The following is a 23,309-nucleotide window of genomic DNA, read 5'->3' on the forward strand; positions in this document are numbered from 1 at the left end:
TATTTATACACGTGTATGTATATAAATATAGAATAATATGTAAATTAATGTATATTTTGATATAAAACATTACAAATATCAATATTAAACAAAAATCACAAGTTGTTAATATGATTATATGTTTTAACAGAGACAGTTTCGTTGTGGTAGTAATTATTTTTATTTAATATTTAAATTGAAATTTCAAAGTTACTAAATATTCAATATGTGATCCTATCATTCGCATAATTATGTTAAATGTTGTAAGTTTTCGTAACAGTGACGTGTAATAATAAAATAAAATTATACGATATTTACGAAATCGTCTGTACCCCTATCTAGCCACGGAGCGAGTTAGAGCAGAGTTCCAATATTTGGGCGCGGCAGGGCGAAGGGTCGTCGACCGAACTCCTCGATGTTGGTGCGTGCTATTTCGAGGCGGCGAGCTCTGGCGGCCGCACCCGAGCCCCGCCGAGCGCACGATGCGACCACCGCGCGTAAACATACAGCATGGCCGAACTGTCATTCATTAATTCATTCATAAATGATCATTGTATTTGACAAATTTACACAAACTCATTATCTGCGACTGATTCAAGGAAATTATGTTGTGTTATGCGCGCGTTGCTGTATTAAATATAAGCGTCCATAAGTTCTGTGGATATATTAAATAAATGTAAGTGTATTTGTTGATATTTTATAAATTATACAAACTATACATTATTACTATTCTTACTATAACTCTACACGATTACTATTCTTCTCAAGACAATAAAATTTATAGTTCATAGTCAGAATACTCTTTGTATTTGTGAACAATGCAATTAAATCATAAGTTTATAACATCTGTAAACATTTTGGAAAAGTATAATGAAATAACTGAATCGTTAAAATAACTAAACTTACCACCGCTTACAACAACACAACACAAGCATTTTAATGTACAACAATTTTAGAAAATATAAGTTTTGTTTATTAAAGGTTATCGAATACGTTACAAGTATTTATTTCTACATAAATTAACAAATGAATTATTTAAAAAAATCTGTATATTGCTTATTCTAATTGGAATTTTTTCCAGTAACAACTTAAAATCCGTGCCTATTGGAAAATTAAAAACTTTACATAAATTTTGTATTGAATATATGGGTATTCATTTAATAGTATATGTTAAACAATAAACTAATATATTACAAATATTTGTAATGCGCTCTAGTTAGCTGCCATTAAATTTTCAAACCCATTGCACATGTTGGCGGTATCTCCGTGCACGATTTACGCCATAGGCTCGACGGCCATTGCAATATCCGTTATGCTTTTACGTTTCCTTTATTATTTAATTTCCTCCTAAGCTCGTTACTACATATTAATCTAACCGTTTTATATCCGTTATAAGATTACATGACTATTAACGTGCCCTCTCTCCTTCATGAGTACTCTTAAGATTATGATTACTGTAAATATTGAGGGATAATCTCAGTATGAACAAATAGTTCTCTCTGTTTTAATATATCGAAAGTAGTAAACGTCGCAACATAGTTTTCATGGGAAAGCTTATACTCATACTTACTTTAAACTGTTGAATTTCCTTAGATCGCCCAATTATGTTTTTTTTTGTAATAAAATGCTGGGAATTGTTAAAAATTATATACTTACACTATATACAATTACTTTGATATTTTTATGTGCACTATTAACGAAAAGTTAATCGAAATGAAAAAGTTTTGTTAATCGAAATGAATTTAGAATAAATCAGTTTATATTTATAATCGTATATATAAGTATGTAATACTAATTGTACTACTTTGGATATAATTTCAAATTAATGACATATACTCTATGGGTAATTTCTTTTATCGTTGAACAATTATTAAAAAAATTTTTTTAGAAATGTTATGCTTTTAATGAGTTTTTTTTTTCGTATTTCGTATTAATATATTTTAAAGGTGATTAAAGCGTGAAAAGTAGGATATCATCATTATTAATATTATCGGCATTTGTATTTTTTTGAGGTTTTCCTTCGTTTGTTTAAAATTACTTACAAAATTATCGTATAAAAAACTGCTATCACTGAGCTGAGACGGTAAACTAAAATTTTGAAAATAACGTTTATGTCATTCTATTTTCCTAACGGTTTAATTTAGATCTGAAAATAACTTTTTCGTATATAAATTTTTTTGTATTTATTTGTATATATCTTGCTACAATTGTAAATTTGACAAAGCATAATGCATGTAGTTATTGCTACTTTTTTATTTTTAAATAAATATTAATTTAAAAATTAACCTTTACCGGATTTGTTTTGTTGTATTTTTTTCTTACAAATTTTTGGTAATTTTTACGCAATTAATTTGATTTTGGTATCAACCGTACTTTTATCAAGTTATTTCATTTTAAATATCGGGGCCTGCGTATTGGGTACATTTAGTTGGGCTGGCAACCCTGATGTTAGCACATCTGTAGCGCATATTCGTGCGTGCCTTGTGTCCGCAGGCGGGCATGTGGCGGTGTGCTCGGTTGCTGCTTTTTTGTCGCACTTTTTTTGATGGAGGAAAAAAGCATACTTACATATGGACTATTATTTAAATATCCGGTAAGGGCATCGGTCAACCATAAAACTTTTGGCCTTGTCTGTACTATCCAGTTATTGTCAGTTCTTTTTTGATGATTTGGAAGAATTTTGGGAATTAAATCTAGAAACCTTGCGTTAACTTTGCCTAAATCGGACTTATGTTTTTCGTCTATCATTTGGAGTATATATTGGAAGGACGGTAGCTATTTTATGACAGTTTGACTAAATATTAGGAACCCAGCCTGTACTATCATGATCGTGCATTAAATTAAAAATATTTGTCAAACAAAAATACTAAAAAATCCCACTACAATGTAAAAGGTTTTTAAGTTATAACACAGAATTAAATTTAAGCATTCAAAAGGTGTTTGTGAAAGTAATTACAAGAAAGCAATAACTGAGTTTGTTCTGGATGGTTTTCAGATCGCTTTCTGATCATATATACCTTTTGAATACCTAAGTTGATCGACGCCATGTTTTAATTTTCTACCAAATTGAGTTATTTTGGTATTCTTCTCATGACATTTACAAGCATTCACTATAAATGATTTAATGGGAAATAACATAAGTAAATAAGTAAAAAAATATAAAAAAATAACGATTTTATTTTACATTTGTGTTCTTATGTTTAAAATACATATATTATTACGTGTGATATATCACTATACGAATACACGTAATTGTCCAGAATTAATTATAAAATAAAACCGTTTAAATCACTTAAATACTTTATTAAATTATTACTTATTTAAAATATTTGCTAACTTTATTGTACGAAATTTTTTTTAAAAGTTAACTACTTGAAAAAGGTAAATAGTTTCATATATACACATCCATTCTTAAATAAATTATTCTTTATAACTGCAATCTCCGAGTAAATCCATTTTACTACTAAATAGGGGCAATCATAAAATCTAGTTTTAATATTTCTACTTTCTTATATATACAAAATAAATAATTTCACAGCATTATAATTCTAGCTTCGTAATCCAACATGCACATTGGACATTCAACAAGCGATACTTGGAGTCAAAACAGCAAAAAGGATTTAATAGTAATGCGCATACGCCACTGGTGACAAACACGTGGTTATTGAGGAGTTGCCAACTCGCGCTCTCACGAACCTCGCTTCCTGTTTACCGTGCCGTCTAACTCCAATGGGCCGCGGGCTGCCCACGTCATTTATTTGGGACAGAGGGGTCTAAAGTAAAAGAATAAAAACCAACTTCATGGCTGTCTCTTTTATTTTTCAATCTTAATATATTTTTTCTTTAGTAGTCTTTCTTTACTTATAGCTACATATAACACGTTTTATCGTCAACCTATCGATTATGCGGTTGATTAGCATAAGTGTAAAATCTTAAAAAGAGTAAATGTTTAGCTGATTTATCAGCAAAAAGTTTTACAAATATTACAAATATTTCCAATAATCCAGTAATAAAGTGATCACTCTAAAATATTATGTTAAGTTAATATATTTTTTTATAACTTCTGTTGGTACAGATAGTATAAACAATAATTTTATGTATGTAGTAATTCGAACTTTGACGAAGCTTTTTCTTACTATAGTATCTCTACGTCATTTATTCCTGTATTTATATACTATTTCTGAAACCATGGATTTTTGCAAGTACCATACGTTATTTGCCAACAAATATATTACTTCTACAAAGCTTGTACACATGTATAATCATCCTGTATGTGTGCTTTATATAAACAACATTACACGCTGAATTAAATACACAAAGATCATTGACCTAGTGGGTGTTACTTTTTAATTATCAATGCTATCAACAACGCTAACATCATCACTCCAATTTTAAGCTTGTGCTAAATAGTGTGAGAGTGCTGAGACAGCATGATATCTCTGTCCCTCTTTAACTTTTGGACTTTCAGGCGTTCAGCGAATACATACATTATCCTTGCATCTGGACGAAGCGATTTGTTTCGTCGTACGTTATATGTAAAGTTTTATCTTTCCGTTTCATTCGTAGGGCGTCTTTAAGAATATAGTGACATGGAGTTTAAGTACGCAAAAGTTACGTTAACTTTATAAAATGTAAAGAAAAACCTTACTCTTTTACTGATTTTCACTTTGAATTAATTGCTGAACGCTTTTGTACGTCCAAAGTAGAATATAACAACAGACCAATCATGCCAGCCCACTATAATGATTTTACATCTTAAAATAAAAAAAATAAGCGCTCAAAACATATATTTGAAGAACCCTGAATAATCAGCCTGATCTATACTTGGATCGCTTTCATAGAGGTTTTGAATATAATAGTAAAATTTATTAATTCCTACTTTTTATTTTTGATTTCGTTTGATAAACTTTTTTATGTATTGTAAAAATGGAAAGCAAAACCTTGACCATAAGGCCACTACAATTTCAGGACGAAATATCACTCACATTTTGTTACATGAATAGTTGTTGCAGTTCATCTCCGTTCTTGTTATGTAAATAACGTGATGGTATTGATTTGTATGCAAGCTCTACGTCGCATGCCCGCACGTCCTACTCGGATCGATTATTTGCGTATTTTATTGTGTTTTCCTCTTGAATTAGATACCATATCAAATGAAAACAATTATAAAGATACCGTTTCTTACATTGTTAACATAAATAATATTTTTTGTTTACAATACACGAACTACAACTTTAAAATTTTCGTTTACAATCTTTACAAAATAAAGAAAACGTTCTGCACCTTTTTTAGGCTTCATAAAATAAGCAACTTGTTTGTGGGTGTACGATATTGAAATACAATCTCGTGATACATCACTAAATTATCTTGTAATAAATTTAAGAAGTACATAAAAAATCCTATTATGTCCTGAAGGAATTTTAAATAATAATAGAGCTTGGGAGTTGTTCTAACTACTGTATTAAGGACTGTATTATAATAAGTGACCAAAAAAACCGATTGAGTTTGTGGTGGGCTCTTCATAGATCACGGCGCGTCCAGAACCCTGGTAAAATTAAGTTGAAGGAGGTTTCTATCAAATTGGGTTCTCCTGGCATTTTTCTCACGACGTACGCAAGTGGTCATTTAAAATTTTCTTATCTGTATAATAATGTGAATAAATGTAAAGAGTCCCTAGTAACTATTATAAATGGCAACATCAAACAGTCACCTATTCGGTAGATATTATGTTATCGGATCATAAAATCTAAAGTACCACCGAATACCCTTTAAATGTCCGCAGTAACTTATTTGACATTGCCTAACTCTCATCGTTTACATCAAACGCTGAAAAAAAAACATTTTATTTTTTTTAAACAAAGTTTCCGTTTGTCGAATCGAGAGTTCCGCGTACAGCGTGGCCTTGGTGGATGTTGACCGAACGTTTTTTTTTTGTTGCCGCGTAGACACAGATAACATATTGTGTCATGTTATCGAAGCAGCGTGGTCCCACTCTGCGTGTACGAATCAGAATAATATGCGAATTCAAGGAACGAAACGGGATATTTACAACTTACATTATTTACACAAGGTCACGTCTCTTAAACATTGTTAATGTGTTTAGTTTGTATTTTATGTCGTTCTTACGTGCGTGGATGATTCGTTTTGAGTTAAAATAAATTAGCATTTACGAAGATAGAGCCAGATATATTTAGGTTTAAATATCAAATAGAAACAACAGTAAATACTTCCTTTATACGTTTAATATAGTACCTCTTGGCGATGTAATAAAGTTATTTGCTAGAATACTGTCAGCAGTTAAGTCTGACTGGATAGTTCGTATTCAAAACGGATAGCAGTTAAAACACACCTTAAACGCAAAGAGTAGCGTTTGAATTCGCTTATAGGTTGAAACGATAGTACAATACGCAAGTTATGTGTGCTTAACCAATTTGCGTTGCCGTGTATGTTTACCGAGTTATCTGATAATATCAGAATTATGTTTATTGGGCCTCATAGAGATCGAACAGCAATTATTGCGTTTGCCTACCATGCAATTTATGGACGAGCGATAGCAACGATAACACTTACTTAGGAAAGTCTTCCGAGTAAATGCCTCAAGTGTATATTGTTTGTTTATTTCAAGCCGTAAAAGCCGTTAATATTATCTGCCGGTGGAAGGTCTCTTAACTTTGTCTTATATCTGTGCATTCCTTTACGGCACCGTAGCTAGAGAAATTACTGATCTGATATGTATCGTGTTATATCTCAAATCAAATTAAAAAATTTGTATCATTATGATCTCACGCCAAATATTAACAGCCAGTACGAACGATAGAACTTCCAAAGAAAAGACTTATTTAATGCTTGACTTTTTTTTTATATGTCTTGTAAGCAGATCTTACACGCTGAATACAGACCACTTCGAGCTTGTTCAATTGGAAATCTATGGGAATGAATAATGTCTAACAGTAGACGTATTACAGTTGAAATGGTGACTATGAAGCGGATATTACTTTTAAAAGTTTTAGTTGTTTAAAGTTAGTTAGTTGTTTAAAAGTTTTTACACAATTACTTTCAAATATTAATAATAATATTAAATTGAAAAAATAATAAGTATTACCGAAATAAAAATATATACATAGAAAGTAATAATATAAATTTAGATACAGTTTTTATTGTATACTAAAAGGAGAGTACGATAGAATATGTCAAATGTGTAAAAAGGTCCCCATTTTATATCAGTTTTTTTTTTAAATTATGCAACCGGCTGAAGAGGTATCGCATAACAGCCAGCTTTCCGCCGCAGTCTGTCTGGATAGGCTTAACGGAGGTCGCAATTATGATGATTAAATGAAACTGGTTCCCCCGGCTGCCTGCTGGGATGACCAAGCGTATTACACATTGTGTGCTTAGATTTACTTGTGGACATTAGTCACCGAAAGAAATGCGGAAAAGTTTTTTGAACTTAAGCGGAAGAAACTCAACAGTTGCTCTTTTTAAATGAATTTTAACAATGTTTGATGTACGTATACATTATAATATGAACAATGTAAATTAGACAACAAACCAAGTTCCACATATCAAGTAAAAACTTTTGAATGCTAAGATTTATTTAATAATGTACGTTTAATTTTAAATTTAACACTAAGAAAAGGAAGATCTAAAATATCTCCCGTAACTTTACTATATATGTGGACACTTAGATCCATGAACAATATTTTAACAATTTCTCTGCGGCTGGTTTTAACAGAAATAAAATAAACAATTTTATAAACGTATAAGAGGGGAAGAGAAATCTATGTAAAGATTTTTTTGTATTTATTAAACCAATAAAATAGATTCACACCGGGATAAGGAATTATTTGTGACAAAGTTATTAAGATCTAGTTATATTATTAAGTCCGTAACGCGTTGCTATTTTATATGCCAGACATAACCTGATAGCTTCATAATATAGTTGGTGTTGAATAAGCCAAATAGTTAGTGGGTAACTTATTTTGTGTTTGGGTAATCTTGAAAATGCACTAACCATTTTTCAAGGTATTTATCGAATTGATTCAGAGAAGTGTAAATTTTTCGAATCCATTTCCGCCGTATTTCTGGATGTTGAATCACATCGCGGACACAAATTTCTTTGTTATTGACGTTATTCGCGTGCGAAAGTGAATTAGCTTTACAATGTTTAATGCGTACAGCAAATAAGCAGTATGGATTGCGTGCATGTATTTTCGTACAAATATAACGTGAGTACCTCCGAGAGAAGAGCGAACAAAATATTATTGGTTTGTTTAAATAAAGAAATCCGTAGCCGAACGAAGTTATAAGTAGTCCAGTGGATCGGCAAGTTAAAGGTGGCAGCCGGCAGACCATTTATTGGGCTCTATAGATAGCCGCCGGGGTCCAAATATCTAGGTCCACTCCAGATATTTGTACCGCGGCCCGAAAGAAAGAAGTCCGCGTTAAAACGCCCAATGAGGGCCCTATAACCGATCCCACTAGAAATTTATGAAGGAAGGCCCCCATCCAGCTGTGCATATCCTTCAGAAATGATAACGATGATTTAACAAAAGAAGTTTCATTAACTTAAAGTGGCATTGCAGTCAAGTCTCATATGTTAAAAATAATAATAAAAATCTACAAGTCTTTAAGGTGACTTTTGACTTGAGGAAGACAGAATAAAAAAATAAAGATCTTGTTTTCTTTTCAGTCGTTCCTCCACTTACAGGATCGTGACTACCACTGTCCAATGACTGCGCCTTTTCTTCGTCACGTTCCCAATCTTGAGAAGTCTACGAGTATAAAGGAAGTAATGCCTTTATATTGTAGATGGAGCTTGTAATGGGAAATTCTCACTAATATAGATTGTTTTTCCGCGATTTGATGATTGATTTCATTAGAAAAGGCAACAGCGTTCTGTGAAGTAATGCCGCTTTTATTATTTAACTCTGTTTCTAATTCCGATTATATTCAATCATTTCCTTTATATCATTTTACTTACAAGCTAGAATAACTTATTATATATATTATTTATTACTTACCTCAAACTTAAAATAAAGTTACGTAACGATCTCACAAGAGTTAACAACAAACTCTTCAGGTGTCCCTTATACAGAATACAGGTTGATTGGTTATAGATATAAAAGCTTTAAATGAGTGAATTCATGTGACATATTTACGTTGAAATAGGTTTTTCAAAATTGAATGACTCTATATTAAAATTAAGCACTGGTAACTCAGCGGTAGAGGAATGAGGCTAGCGATTGTAAGTAGCGGGTTTGATTACCTGGATACAATCTTAAATAATTTACACTTTGTACATTAATTATATAGAATCGCCACTGCTCACAAAACACGTTTCCACAGGACACTGCGATCGCCAACCCGTCTGTCAAGGGTGGCGATTATGGTATAGATATGTTGGTAATCCCCTATATATCTTAGAAGGAGATATATGCCTTGAAATAGGCTTCTATGGGTTGAAACGACGACGACATACTAAAATTATTCATTTTTTACTATCTGTCCCTGCAGACTTTGTACTGCTAGAAATTATTAGTCTGTCTTCTTTTTCCAATACAGTTTCAAAGTGAACACTTACATACACACGGGGTGATTGGAAATAGCTATGAACACCTCTTATAAAAGTTTTACAACTAAAACAATTCGTCGTGTGTTTTCGGGATAAATTTCAAATTACGAACATTTTAATTTGCACATTAATAACACACAGGGATGCGTGCGTGTGTGCGTACCGGAAATGAAAGTAATTAATACATTTACACGGTCCACAGTCTTCCTGAACGGGCTAGCGAAGTATTCTCACGTGGTGCTGCGGTCGGGCGCCAACTTATTTATATCCCTTTGAAATGCCGCTCCTTCTGCTTTCAATAACCGTTTACTTAATCTTTCAAAGTTTCCGACGTAAATAATTCACTCGCGTTCGGCGGAACTTCTTAGTACCCTTTGAAGAACTTATATTTTTCTAAACAAGGCGGCAACTCCGTTTTTGATGTTAAAATGTTACTTTAATTTCTTTTTTAAAAATCTTTATTAACGGTTATCTTTATTTGTTATGAACGTTCCTATATATCATCATTTTTTGCTGTTGGACATGAACTTCCCCAAAAGGGTCGGTTTAAAGCATCCAGTATCTTCCGACGCTAATAGCTCGTCGTCTGTCCACCGCGGGGATGACCGTCCTAAACTGCGGATCCATGGTCTCCTCTCCAGAACTTCCTTGCCGGCAGTTCCATGCGTTATGTGGCCTGCCCTTTGCCAAATTGCTGTGTTATGACAGTTACTTTCAGTCGTCTACGGGTCATCGACGTATACTTGCTCTTATATAAATATTATATCATCTTAAGTACATATAACATAAAATTTTACATTTGTAGTATAATATATTGCCCTTTATAAAAGTAGAAAGTATCACCTCGAGAATATCCACATGTTAAAATGCTATAAAACCGTAATAATAAAATGGTGCAAATGTACAGGTTTTTGGAATACGATATTATCTGTATCACTACCTTGACGCTTGTAACATGAGATGGAACATGTCATTAATCCAGAAAATACGATGTTATTCAGAGAAATAATACAGTTCGCAAAGAATTAACCGCAAAAATAGGAAACACGGTAATGTATATCCTATAAGGCCTTTTGTAAAAGATGCCATTTACCAATAAAACAATAATATGTTATTTAAGTCTAATAAACCTGGGTAGGTCCTTATTAAAACTTTTAACGTCATAGATTAAAATAAGTAAAGAGCTTGTATCGTTAATAAGATGCCATATGTAATATTGAAATCATAAACACGAGGTAAAGTTTAAATGCGGTAGCTATTTGGGAAATAACATAAATCGATAAGCACAAAAAATAAAATTCATCCAACTCACACTTGACGAGTTTTTTTTCTCCTATTTTCGACTCAGCTGTTCATACAATTTGTGTTTACGCTAAGAGAACTTTGTGACCTTTAGCGATAAACAAAGAGACGGTTGACTTCAAGTGTATTATTATTGAGATTTAAGTGCTCATTACAAGATACGAGACCTCTAAATATATCATTTTTCTCGGAGATAATTATTTAGTTTTTTTTAATACAACTTTACTTATTATGGAGTAAAAACTTTTATTGACAAAATGAATTAAATCGCACGGCGCCCCATATCACTTTTAACTTCTTATTTTTTTGTAGTACAAAAGAGAGCTTCATTATCGTTTTTCTTTAGTAATAATTTTATAATAATACCGTTATATATATTATAAATTAAATTTAGAGTGGTAATTTATTTATTTGAAATAAGCACGCCAACAGAGAAACATAAAATGAATATACATTTGTTCAAATACGTTTGTTGTAGGCGTAGACATTCGTGGCCATTGTTATGTAAGGATATATCTAAACCTTGATAAATTAATAAAACAGTAAAATAATGTTAAACTAAGGCAAGACCAATCTATGCTAAATAATGTTATAGAAGAAAAAAAACATTGTTATTACTTACTACTTTACAGTAATAAGCGCGGCGCATAAAGACGGAGTAAGAATACAATTGAATTGTGGAATTGTTTTAACGTTAAGCGTTTAAATTATCTCACAATAAAATTTATGTTAAAACTTATTTAAAATATGTCATAAGTGCCTTTAATATTAGCGGCATGGTGTGGAATTGATAGGCGTGTGGCTCTACCACCGGAAGACGCCTTTAAAATAACAATCTGCCCACTTGCGGCAGCTAACCGTCAACTTGCAGCGTTTGCCCGCCATTTCGAGCGTATAAACCGTTGTAGTAAATATAGAAAAAAAAATGGTTGACTATTTAATATGATCTTCGTGAAAGAGTAACGTAACAAAAAATTACGAATATTTCATAACATTGTTTGCTTTAACTGCTTCTATAAGTTTTTATCGTATAAATAGCGTAAAATATGTAATGCAAGAAATATAGATTATAAAATTATTAACAATTTTAGCCTGTTAAAAAATGTCTGAGAAATTTTTACAAAATTATAACATTATTAAAATGGTGGTTTTTATTTTTTTAATGATTTATGATACACTAGAATTATTAATGATGTAATAGTTTTTTTTGTTTATTAATTTATAAATTCTCCGTCCTAACGTGCTGTGGATGGGCGGCCGTTATTCAAACTCGTTCCAAATAGTCAAAAACAAGTCCATAAATCATCCTCTTTCAAACAGTAGGGCAATAATAGTGTTCCATATTTTTTGTTATTATCCGTACAGATTAAAAAATATTTATCTGTGGAGTAATATTCTCGATGGTCCGGGTGGGCGTAGAGAATGTGGATATTTCGGGCCATTATCGCGCGCCCACGATCCGCTATTGGCAGAAAAATGTTACAAAAATACTTCGTCGCAATTTACTGTTCGTCTTGTAAGGTCAACTGATGTGGCTGCCATCCTTGTCGATGAAACACATGTTACAAATTCGAATTAAATATGCTCAAACAAATTCTGTAAAGTGACGTATGCCTTATGCCTTTTACGATGGACTAACATGTATTTGCCTTTAGGAATCACTTGTGCTACAAATTACGAAAAAATATATTTTAAAATATCACAACTATAGCTTGTTTTTTATTATCTTCGTTACTTATCATTGTTTCTGAGACATAGACGTAATGGAAGTTATGTGTTCCGAAGGCGCATTCTCTCCGCCGTTTCCGGTGGTTGTTTAAAAAAAAACGTATATATAATATAAACTGTCCGTTGAAGCGACCGTACGAACCGGCCGGTCGAGATACTTGGCGCGATTAAAAATCGTTACAACTTCCGTTCGGCTCCGAGGCTCGGAGCGAGCTCCAGATAAAAAAGATAAATAAGAAAAATAACATAAAGATCGATACGGCAGAAAGGCGCTACTTGTTTTTTCACCGTTCTTAGAGCTTGAGGCCATTGGAGCGCTTGTGCTGTCTAATGCTTATTTATAATGCCTCTATACACCGGTTTACGAGGAATGACGCGAGCAAGCGAATTTCAACTCTACCTCAACGACTTACGAATAAGCTTTTCGATCGTACTTATTCTCCAATAATATTATTACATAAAATAATAGTTAGTTGTTACTTAATAAATTCTTTTGGGCCCAAAACCGAGAACAGATTGTTCATACAAACATATACCTCAAATCCTTTTTTTTGTCTGTAACTAGAAAGTGTTTATTACAAATGTCGAACGAATAGTAAATAAAGACATCATTTTCCGATCCACGAATGCATTATTTTTAGTTTTTTTTTTGTATGAATCATTTTAATAATGGTGTTAGCGTGATATCCTAATAATAGTGTATCAATTTGAAAGACACGACAAAAATCAAATTATTGATACTATAAAGATCGCCTTATTTACATTTTAAAACATTTGATCCTAATGAAACGTTCGGCATAATGATCACTAATACCCAATTCCTAAAAAAAGATAATGCCGGTCGCGGAGCGAATTAACATCACATGATGTCACGTATCCGGCTGCATCCAGCCGCAGATCGAACAGGTTAGGTGTTTTACTTCGGTACGACCGGTAATAGATATCAAATTAATAAAAGATGTCGATGAGAGTGGACGAAAGAGCGGTAATTTCACGAGTGCGCCATGATAATTAAGTGTCGGTTGCGCGTGTGTGAGCGTGTGCGTGGGCCTGCGTCGGCGCAGCCCGTATCGAGTCTGGTAACTATGCGGCGTAACTCCGGTAGCAGCTCAACAGGTCCGCGGCGAGCGGGGGAGGGAGGGGCGCGCGGGCCGCGCGGCGGTAGGAAGTCGTGTACGCACGCACGCACACGACGGCGGGCGCGCGGGTGTGCGCGGGTGTGCGCGGGTGTGCGCGAGTGTGCGCGAGTGTGCGCGAGTGTGCGCCATCCGGTTCTGGCCGCGCGTGAGCCGCTGCACGGACGCGGCGCGCGTGTAGTGGTGCCTATCGAGCCGATCGATCAATGAGCTCGACATCGCCGCGGACTGTTGCCTGCATGCAACTCATTGATTAACGCTATGAACGTGGAATTGTTTATTCATTCATGATGAATATTTTATTTCAAATGAACGTTTTTGTTGTACGTATCCTACAACGTTGACCTTCTTAAAGCAGACACGCGATGTTGCGATAGTGAGCGTCGGATTAGATGTGGTTATTATAAAAACAATGTTAACTTATCTGTACAGATTAACACGAGAGTTATATTATTAACGGTAGTAAAGTTTATTTTAATGTTATTTAGTAATAAACACGCGTGACAAATGAAACGATGATTTTATTAGTAAAATATTCTTTATAGTACGTCTGGTTTTATTAGAAGTGGCTCTATTCTCTCGTACCATACCTACGGCAACTATCAACACAAAACACGTGCGATAAATATACCTACATCCGCATTTACTATGCGGATTTTACTGATCTATTACATAATAGCATACGTTGTGAATAAAATTGCTTTATTGCATTTCAGATGCTGAATTAGCAATTAGTTATTTACATGATTATTAGTTAATTAGTCCGAAGTTGTACAGTGTGTTTGGTTATAGGTTTAAAAGCTTTAAAGGAGTAATTGTTTGGTTAATTTGCCAGCAAATAGCTTTAAAGCTTTTATATCTATTTCTAATCATTCTGTATAAAGTGATCACTCTGGAAAATATCCCATTATTTTTTTAATTGAATATGACCGACCAATTACTTCTGGCAATACAAAGTCTACAGCGACGGGTAATAAACAATAAATATTTTAATATGTAGTAATCCGATTTTTGAAAACACTTATTCGTACTATATTAATTACCCTTACGTTATTTATTACTTCTGAAACCACTCATTTTTGGATAGGTTTTACCATACCTATCATTTAATATGTGAAATGAAATATGATTCTATAGTGGATAACATAGTAGCCGTACTGGCTATAGTTATACATTTAATTTTAAGGTATATTTCACTATTATTATGCAATATTCTATAGAATATTAGTAATTATTTACTTTGATAAACGTTAAAAATGTTAATGAAGAAGGATGATTCGATGAAAAAATTTTTAAACTTTAAATTTTTATCAAATTTTTTACCTTCCGTACTAGTAAAAAGATTAACTGTGGTTTTAAATCTTAAGTTTATAATGAGTAAATTATTTTTTACAGATACGGTTGCTGCGAACGCAAACAATGTAGGTAAGGAACCCAAAACTAAAGATACTTCTGGAACCTTCTTTATTTTTAACTTGGTAAGAATTAAATAATAGCGGTCTATAACTAGGCAATGGTTTCTTGAACTCATTTCTCAGACAACCCCTTCCAATGATGCCCCAAAAAAATTATAAATTTATTCTGAGCAATTACATATATTATATTAAAAATTAGTTTTGAATTTGTTAAAAAAAACGATAAAAATTGAGAAATATCAGAATGAGCATGGCCAATTGTGTTTTTGGACAGCATTGCGGAGTATCCGACTGAACAGTGGTCGTTACTATATTCAAACTAGAACTTACGATGATTTCCTCATTGAACGCCTAACTAAACAATTATTAAAGAAAAATGTAAAAAAAAACCTAATTTTTCTCACTTGTTTTAATTTCAATTAGATTCTCTCAAATATATTACCTCAATAAGCAAGACACACATATCCCACGCATGACGAAAAACGTGGTCACCGTAGTCTATGAACGAATACAACTTCGAAGTCTTATTTATAATAAGACCACGTCTATATATAAAAAAATTAAAACCAAAAGTTTCTGATATATCTGTTCTAAACTAAACTTGATCCCTTTTCTAAGAGAATGCGTTTACCCTGCGCCCATTGGTCGATATGTGGAAACCTTTGACATGACTTTTTGTCCAGTCCGTGCCACATTCCGTCCTGGTTGACATAGAGGTGATTAGAAAATTCCGGATGGCTGACGTGTCTAGGACGCACCGACAATATTCACTCAAAAAAGCAAAAGTAGCAGTGACTGACTGGAGCACGGTTTACTGTACCCAGCCGGGCCAATGACATCACTTTCCACCATCAACACTCTACAGACGCGCTGTATAATTTTATACTTTATTACCACGCAGTAGAATCAAAATTTCGTTACGATATCTCATGCGATATGTAAGAACGTTCTACGCACCTGTAATCCCTCATGTGAGATCTTCGAAGTCATCAAACATCAGCAAGATCTTGACTGCCGTTAAATTATTTGACGTCAACCGCAGTTCAAGACATTAAATTTTATTTTATTTTTTTAAGGCTTTTTTAAATGCCAGCTTTATAAAAATATAAAATCTAAAAATTAAATTGGTTTACAGTTCTTTAACAAATTAATAATATCTATATAACTTTTTAAACCATATAGACATAATCACAGGCTTAAATCATAATAAACCCAAAACTTAAGTTATTTAGTGAAATTATGTGGTCGATTCTAGGAGAACAATCTTTCGATTTGTTCCCACAGTTGAGACCTAATCGGATTCTTGGAATTGGTGGCAATTTAAACTGAGCATGTTAGTAGTAGTTTAGATAAATATTTAAAAGGGAATTAAAAAAAAAAAAAAAACAAATTGTAACACACCCATAAATGCGTGCTTATTTATTAGAAATATAAAAAAAAAACAAAAATCGGTTTTTTGTTTGGTTACATTCTAGCACTCCTTTTTTCTAATTGACGTTAAATGTTTGACAGATAGGAAAAGGTTTTGTAGTAATACATTTGGTGATTCGTTTTTGTAATGGCAGATAGTAAACAATAATTAATTTTATTACGTTATTTGATATTAAATGGTTTTTTTTTTCTATTAGAAAGTGTCAGGCTAATAACTTTTAGTAGTATAAAGTTTGCAGGGTAAGATGGTAAACAATGTTTAATTTTAATATGAATTAATTAGAATTTTGAACGGTATCTCTTACTACCTACCTTAACGTTATTTTTTTTGTGAATCCATTGATTTAAGGTAGGGTGATACCATACATTTATTGATAGCACATGTGCCTTCATATCTATAACTAATCAAACTGTGTAGAAGATATTACCGTTTTATTATTTATAACGAGAACATGAGTTGGCGTCTCCTGTCCGATTCGCTAGTCGACCGGCGACAACTGGCAATCGGTAATGCCGTGGTGACAAAAGGGTGTGGTGATTTACGCCTTAGGCGGGATAGGTGCGCCTCCGTGGGCGAGCCAGCGGCCGTCGCCCACGTCACGACCACGCACAGAGGCGCAAATTCCCAGTACAGTTGGGCACAACTTTAATGTCAACCTATGACGTTTATGGCGTTGTCGAAACGTTCTCGAAACTTTATTTGCTAGTGGACGCGACTGTACATTACGTTTCGTCCCACACCCGGCAAACGAATTCACTATGACAAACGTTGTTCAAACAGCGTGGATACGGAACCGTCTACATTGACGAACGAATGTAGCTAGTCGTAATTACGTAAGCGTAATTGTGTTGACAATACATATACTCCACTTCCTGTCAATACTTACCTCTGTATAACTGATGACTAATCTAATATAAAATAAATAAATAATAATAAACATTCGTGTCTATATTATCATTAGCGCCATTTAATATTTTTGACATTACATAGTATTTCTTATTGATAATATTACTGTAAAGAAATTATAAAATCTTGTCAATAATTCATTTAACATAGATTATTCGCGTCTTATTTTATTATTATTTAGAGACACGTTTAATATTTTTTCAAAGTTTTATTTATTTGTTAACGTTTAGGTATAAGCGAGCATAATAATGGCCATGGCCAGACATTTATTTAAATTTACTCTTATTTTATTTACATTTAATTAAATTTTTATAATGAAAGTAATGTAAAAGTATATTATGTTTTGCTGTTGGCTGTCCGTTTAAAATAAATAAATACCTCGTCACCGACAAACCTTTTAGAAATACTAAATAATATGGTTCCCTAAACAGCGTAATTTTTCTCATACAGACATATTTTCGATATGGAATATTTGTAAAAAAAGTTATCTGATAAAGACGTTGTCTAAGTTTGCGAAAATGGTTTTATATGTTGTTATAAAAAGAAAAAAACGACTCTAGTATTGACTTGGTTACTATGTTATATATATAAATATATGTTTATATATAAACACCTAAGAACCATTGTTTAAGTTTTTGTATTGTTTTTGTTTTACTTTGTACGCAAATATACGCTAATGATGATATATTATCAAAACTTATTATATTATAATTAATTGTTCAAATTGTAATGAATCCTTTTAATTTAATTATGAAAACTTAATTTAATGAATACGGAAATTATAAGATAATATCTAAGTTTAAAAATGGCTATTACATTAGAATAGTGTAAACAGAAAAAAACACTTTTTAACATCATTAAATATAAAAACATGCTTTGTTGAAGTTCTCTATTATTCTTTTTAAAAATAAGAATTATATGGACTGAAGTAGAATTTCGTTCTAGCTATACAATTGTGCTAGACGAATTTGATTCGAGTGTCGTTAACTTAAAGTTCCTACTATACTGTTGTGATTTATAGGTTTCTTCACATTGGAAATCTTGGTCATTGTTGTTACAAATCGTTTGATTTAGTTAGGTTAGTAACAGTGATGTGTATTGACATCGTATTATTTAACAATAACCCTTAATTTCGAAAAAAAAAATATAAAAAAAAATTAGACACATTTATAATTTTAAAAGTTATTTATTCTGTTATAAATATGTTGGATTGCAATATAGTTTGTTGTATCTGTGATAATGCAAAATAAAAAAGTGTGTGTGATTTACTGTGGCGTCACTGGCGTCGCATGTCGAGTTGTAATAAGTCTCGATGGCCGCGGACGGCCTCACGGAAGGTCGACCGCCTCGCCCGCGCCCCTCGCCCCCCCCCCCCGCCGCTCCGTCCACCGCCCGCTACGTGGAATTCATGTAATTGCCTTCAATTAAAATGAGAAGAATTCATATATCGCATGTTACATCTTCATCCAACTCGACATGATACACATGTTTGACAGTTTCCACAACGTCCGATTGAGTACGACTCAATTCAAATACAAAATATCTTTATTCAAGTAGGCATTAACAAGTACTTTTGTATCGTCAATTATTTTAACATTATAAGTATGGCTACCACCGGCCCGGAACGATCTACTGAGAAGTCTACTGGAAATTCAAAAGTTGCTCTTTTCAAATGAAATTTATTAATGATGTATACGTTGTAATATACATGTATCTGAATCAACGAAACGAAAGCTAAGTGCCAAACGTTTCGTTTAACTAAAAAACTTTTGAATGCTATAATAAGATTTACTTAATAATATATGTTTTATTCTAGATTTAAAACTAAGTAAATGATGTTCTAATATATGTATTTTTATTATACATTATATTCAAATAGAATACTATCAGTATACACGAGATTCGTATATATTTTTAGCTAAATCGATATAGACGGGCCATAATGAAACAAAGAAGAAAATTATCATTTGTTTTATTTTTACCTTTAAGTCATATTTAATTTAATACTAAGTATTATTTACACTAAATAATTATATATAATTTTTTTTTAAATTTCCAAATCATTTTTGTAATCTTATTAATGAATAATTGCGTAAAAATTACACTATTACCATTGTTATTGTGGGAATGTGAAGAGAGTCGTTTTGATAAATGATACTATACAATTTTAGAGCAATTAATCCGTTCGGCTGTTGCTAAATAACCAAATGGGCTAAGGTCACCCGTGCGCCATGAATGGACCGCGTCGACAGCCGTCCATTCAATGTGATCCTTCATTCTAGCTTTTGTTCTTACGTAATGTTATCTCGTATATACGCAGCGTCGAATTAAAATTATTTCGCTCTTGCGCAAACTCACATGTAAATCTAGCCTCAATTTTCACGTTTCTTATTTTAGTTATAACTGCCAGTATTTTAAATGTATTAAACGTTTCAAAAAATTCATTCCAAATTTAAAAAAAATTATACATTGTGTTTTTTTTTAATTATTGGCCTTTTAAAATGCCGAGGTTTGTATTATGTTGTTTATGACAGTAATAATTAAAAAAAATGTTTAATTAGAGAAATTTAAATTTAAAATATTATTAATGTTTTAGTATTTATCTATCGATGAGAACGCAATTCGTATTGTCGTTCCTCGTATTGTTTTCTATTTATTTTCGCTCCCTGATAATTTCATACTGGCCACGTATTACTTGTCATTTGTTTTATCGATTTTTCTTTCTTTTTTTGACTGACGGTCACGGTAGCATTATTGGCATTTACGGATTCTGTGTGTGTGTGTGTGTCAGAACCCAAAAGACCAACCGACCAAATTCAACCTTATTTTACGTAACTAACCTCAATGGTTACCACGCGAGTATCAACTCTGATCATTATTCAGAGTTAATACCGGATAGGGTTTTTACCAGTACACACCAGTATGTCTACGTAGTTATTAATTATTCTTGTAATAATTCTTTGTTTGAAATATTAAAAAAGAAGTATTACTGGTTAGAAGCGGCCTGTATCCAGGCTTTTCCAACGTCCTTTACAAGACCATTACTTGCCGCTCCGAGGTCTCCACTCTGGAAACTTAAGGCTCCATCTTCTAGATTCCAACCGGTCCTATAGGAAATCTATGGAGGAGTGCTGTGTCTGGCAGTAGTCTTCCAATGGAATTGATGATGATTATTGGTTAATCAAAAACATATCAAATTACGCACTCTTTAATAAAATTCATAATATAAATTATCGTACAAAGAATTGTATAAAATTTTTGTTCGTTTTTAAATGATCAAAAATGTATCTGTTACAATATTTTGTAGAGAAAAGCTCGTGTACATTACGTTTTGTCATGCTTTGACGTGAATAAATTAAATAATTCGGCTCCGTTATTTTGAAGAAATATTATCGCAATAAATTTACATGCAATCGAATAAAACACTTGATAAGACCGTTTGACTCCAGAAGGAAGTTCACAGATAAGGTAATATTTTCAGAAAACAATCGACAATGATTGATAACTGTCGGAGCCACAATGATTTTATTGAAAATTTACGTTCAAAATTACCGCATTATATACTATTATGTTTTCGACATGCATAACTTCTTTTAATGTCAGATTAAAGTTTATCTTTTTTGGATTTTAATATTTTAAATCTGTGTTGTTCATTCTTCTTCACTGCATTTTTTTTATTTTAAATTTCCTTTTCATTTAACCGTCATTTTTCAATTAAAGAAGAAACAAGCTGAATTGTTTGACTCAGAATAAATAAAATAAATTTATATCTGACACATACTAAGAATACATGATATTTAATTTAATTGGTGCTTTGTAAAACACATAAAAAGTAATAATAATTAGGTTGATTTTTTCAAATCTTAACGGAATGTACGTATCTTATTTCACCTTGAAATCTTAAGCAAGGTGTTATTTTTTTTTTTTTTTAAATCTTTGTTACAAAAGGAGACTGACAGGTCCTATGTATTTTATGAGGGTGCAATAGAACATATAGTATAGTAATAAACCAACGGTGTGTTTTTCAAGCGTGATTTCTTGTGTTATCTCTTCTTTCTTATAGTTTATTCTTTCTTATCTGACGTTATTTCATTCCTCCATAAATAAAAATATTAGTTTTTTCATAAAAGTTTATAATTTTCATCATCATCACAAATAGCCTAGTCCACTGCTGAGTAAAAACTCCACCCATTAATTTTCAATAGGTTCAGTAAGAAGCGGCCTGTACCCCAAGGACCTTACGAAGGTCGTCTGTCCGCCTTGCAAGGAACGTCCTCGTTGCGCTTACCTTTCCATTTCAGAGTATTATCGACTTATTAAACCGGTGGCCTGCCCCTTGGCATTTTTGATTGCTAATCCGTCTGGTCATAACAGTTTTTTTCGATCGTCTACATACCTTTTAATTTCTGATTCAATTTCGTAGGGACATCCCGAGTTTGCCAATGAGGCACAGAAGTACAATTAATTCTTAAAAAAATATAAATTTAAAAATACTGTAGATGTAATTTTGCTCAAAATTTGAAGACAGACAAATCTCGAACATAGCCCTCTCCGTGGCTCGTTCAGCAACTGTGAGCTGCTTAAAACTTTATTAAGTAAATTATTGTGATTTAAAAGAAAAGAAGTTCTAGGCCGGTAGGATCATTCTTGTTGCATGTGTGCGACCGTTGGCGGATGGAAAGTGCGTGCGGAGGCGGCAGCGACTTCCGCTCGGCCGCCTCGCGTCGCCGGAATAACAAACGAAACCTGATTTCTATCGAGTGGGCCAGTCGACATACAATCGATTTAAAATCCGAATACAGCCATCGTGTTATTTGTTACTCTATACTCTAATAGATGTATAGATAAACATTTACTTCACACCGCAATAATACACACAAATACACATGAAAAAGTAAATAAAACTGAAACCTAAAAAGCTACTCTAAAGTCTCTAGGTCTCCCCCGTTGATTTCCAATAGGGCCGGTCGGAAGCGACCTGGATCCAGCTTCTACCGATGACCTACGCTGCCCGTAGTCTGTGGCCCGCTCTCCAGATCCTTAAGGTCCCAACAGCTATCTGGTCTGCGGGGTTCGTGACTTTCGATGGTCGACGGATCTCCTTATTCCCGATTCGTGGAGAAAACCCGAGCATAACCCTATCGATGACTCGCTGAGCGAACGTGAGCTTGCCAATAAGGTCCACACGTTCAATTAATTCTTAATAAATTAAAAAAATCTGTGATGTAATAAATAATTGTCGACGATATTACAATTTTTCTTAAAATTGAGGACACGGTTTACTTTTAACAATTTTTAATGTGTTTAATTATTTAAATGAAAATATTAGCATAGTGTAACGATATGTTACAAATTGAATAGACAATAAAAAGATCGTTATGCCGATGTAAAGAAAAGTATCATCTAGCACAGATTATCATGAAGTAAAAGCAAGGAGGTCCGTACTGAGAAGGCCTCACAAAGCTCATTGTGAAGTATAACAACGCCGCATTCCTTGAACTGAAGCCTTATGCGGCACTCGGAAGGCGAGGGTGTCGTTTTCACTAAGTATACCTATTTAGGAAGGCCATTGTCACTTGCATTGTTTCTCTTGATTTGGTATCTCATTTCGTAACGAGTAACTATTTGTAAATCAAAGACTTTTTGTTGCGACATCACAATCCGGTAAGAAATCTAACCGCCTGTCTTAAGGCTTACGAAGGTGTCCTCGAGTTTTTTTACTAAAAACAAAGTTTCGGCGAAATGTAAATGCCATTGAAGCAAACAGTTATTACGGACCCTAAAAGAAAATTACGTTATTTTCGTCGCTTGCGTTCATATTTTTAATTCAACAATTATAG

At 33.0% G+C, this 23,309-nt stretch overlaps 1 protein-coding gene across 1 annotated transcript in view; it reads left to right on the top strand.

Annotated features, from left to right (window-relative positions):
• Window positions 1-23,309, top strand: part of sty (sprouty) — a 45,459-nt gene that overhangs the window by 11,470 nt on the left and 10,680 nt on the right. Inside the window, exon 2 of the mRNA XM_068771867.1 lies at window positions 15,112-15,141. The gene's annotated coding sequence lies outside the window, so the exon portion shown is untranslated. The remainder of the gene's footprint in view (window positions 1-15,111; window positions 15,142-23,309) is intronic.

Source organism: Battus philenor, unplaced genomic scaffold, assembly GCF_028537555.1.
Source record: "Battus philenor isolate CCGP_79_NKW_IND1 unplaced genomic scaffold, ilBatPhil1.0.hap1 SCAF_4, whole genome shotgun sequence".
In the NCBI taxonomy this organism is placed as follows: domain Eukaryota; kingdom Metazoa; phylum Arthropoda; class Insecta; order Lepidoptera; family Papilionidae; genus Battus; species Battus philenor.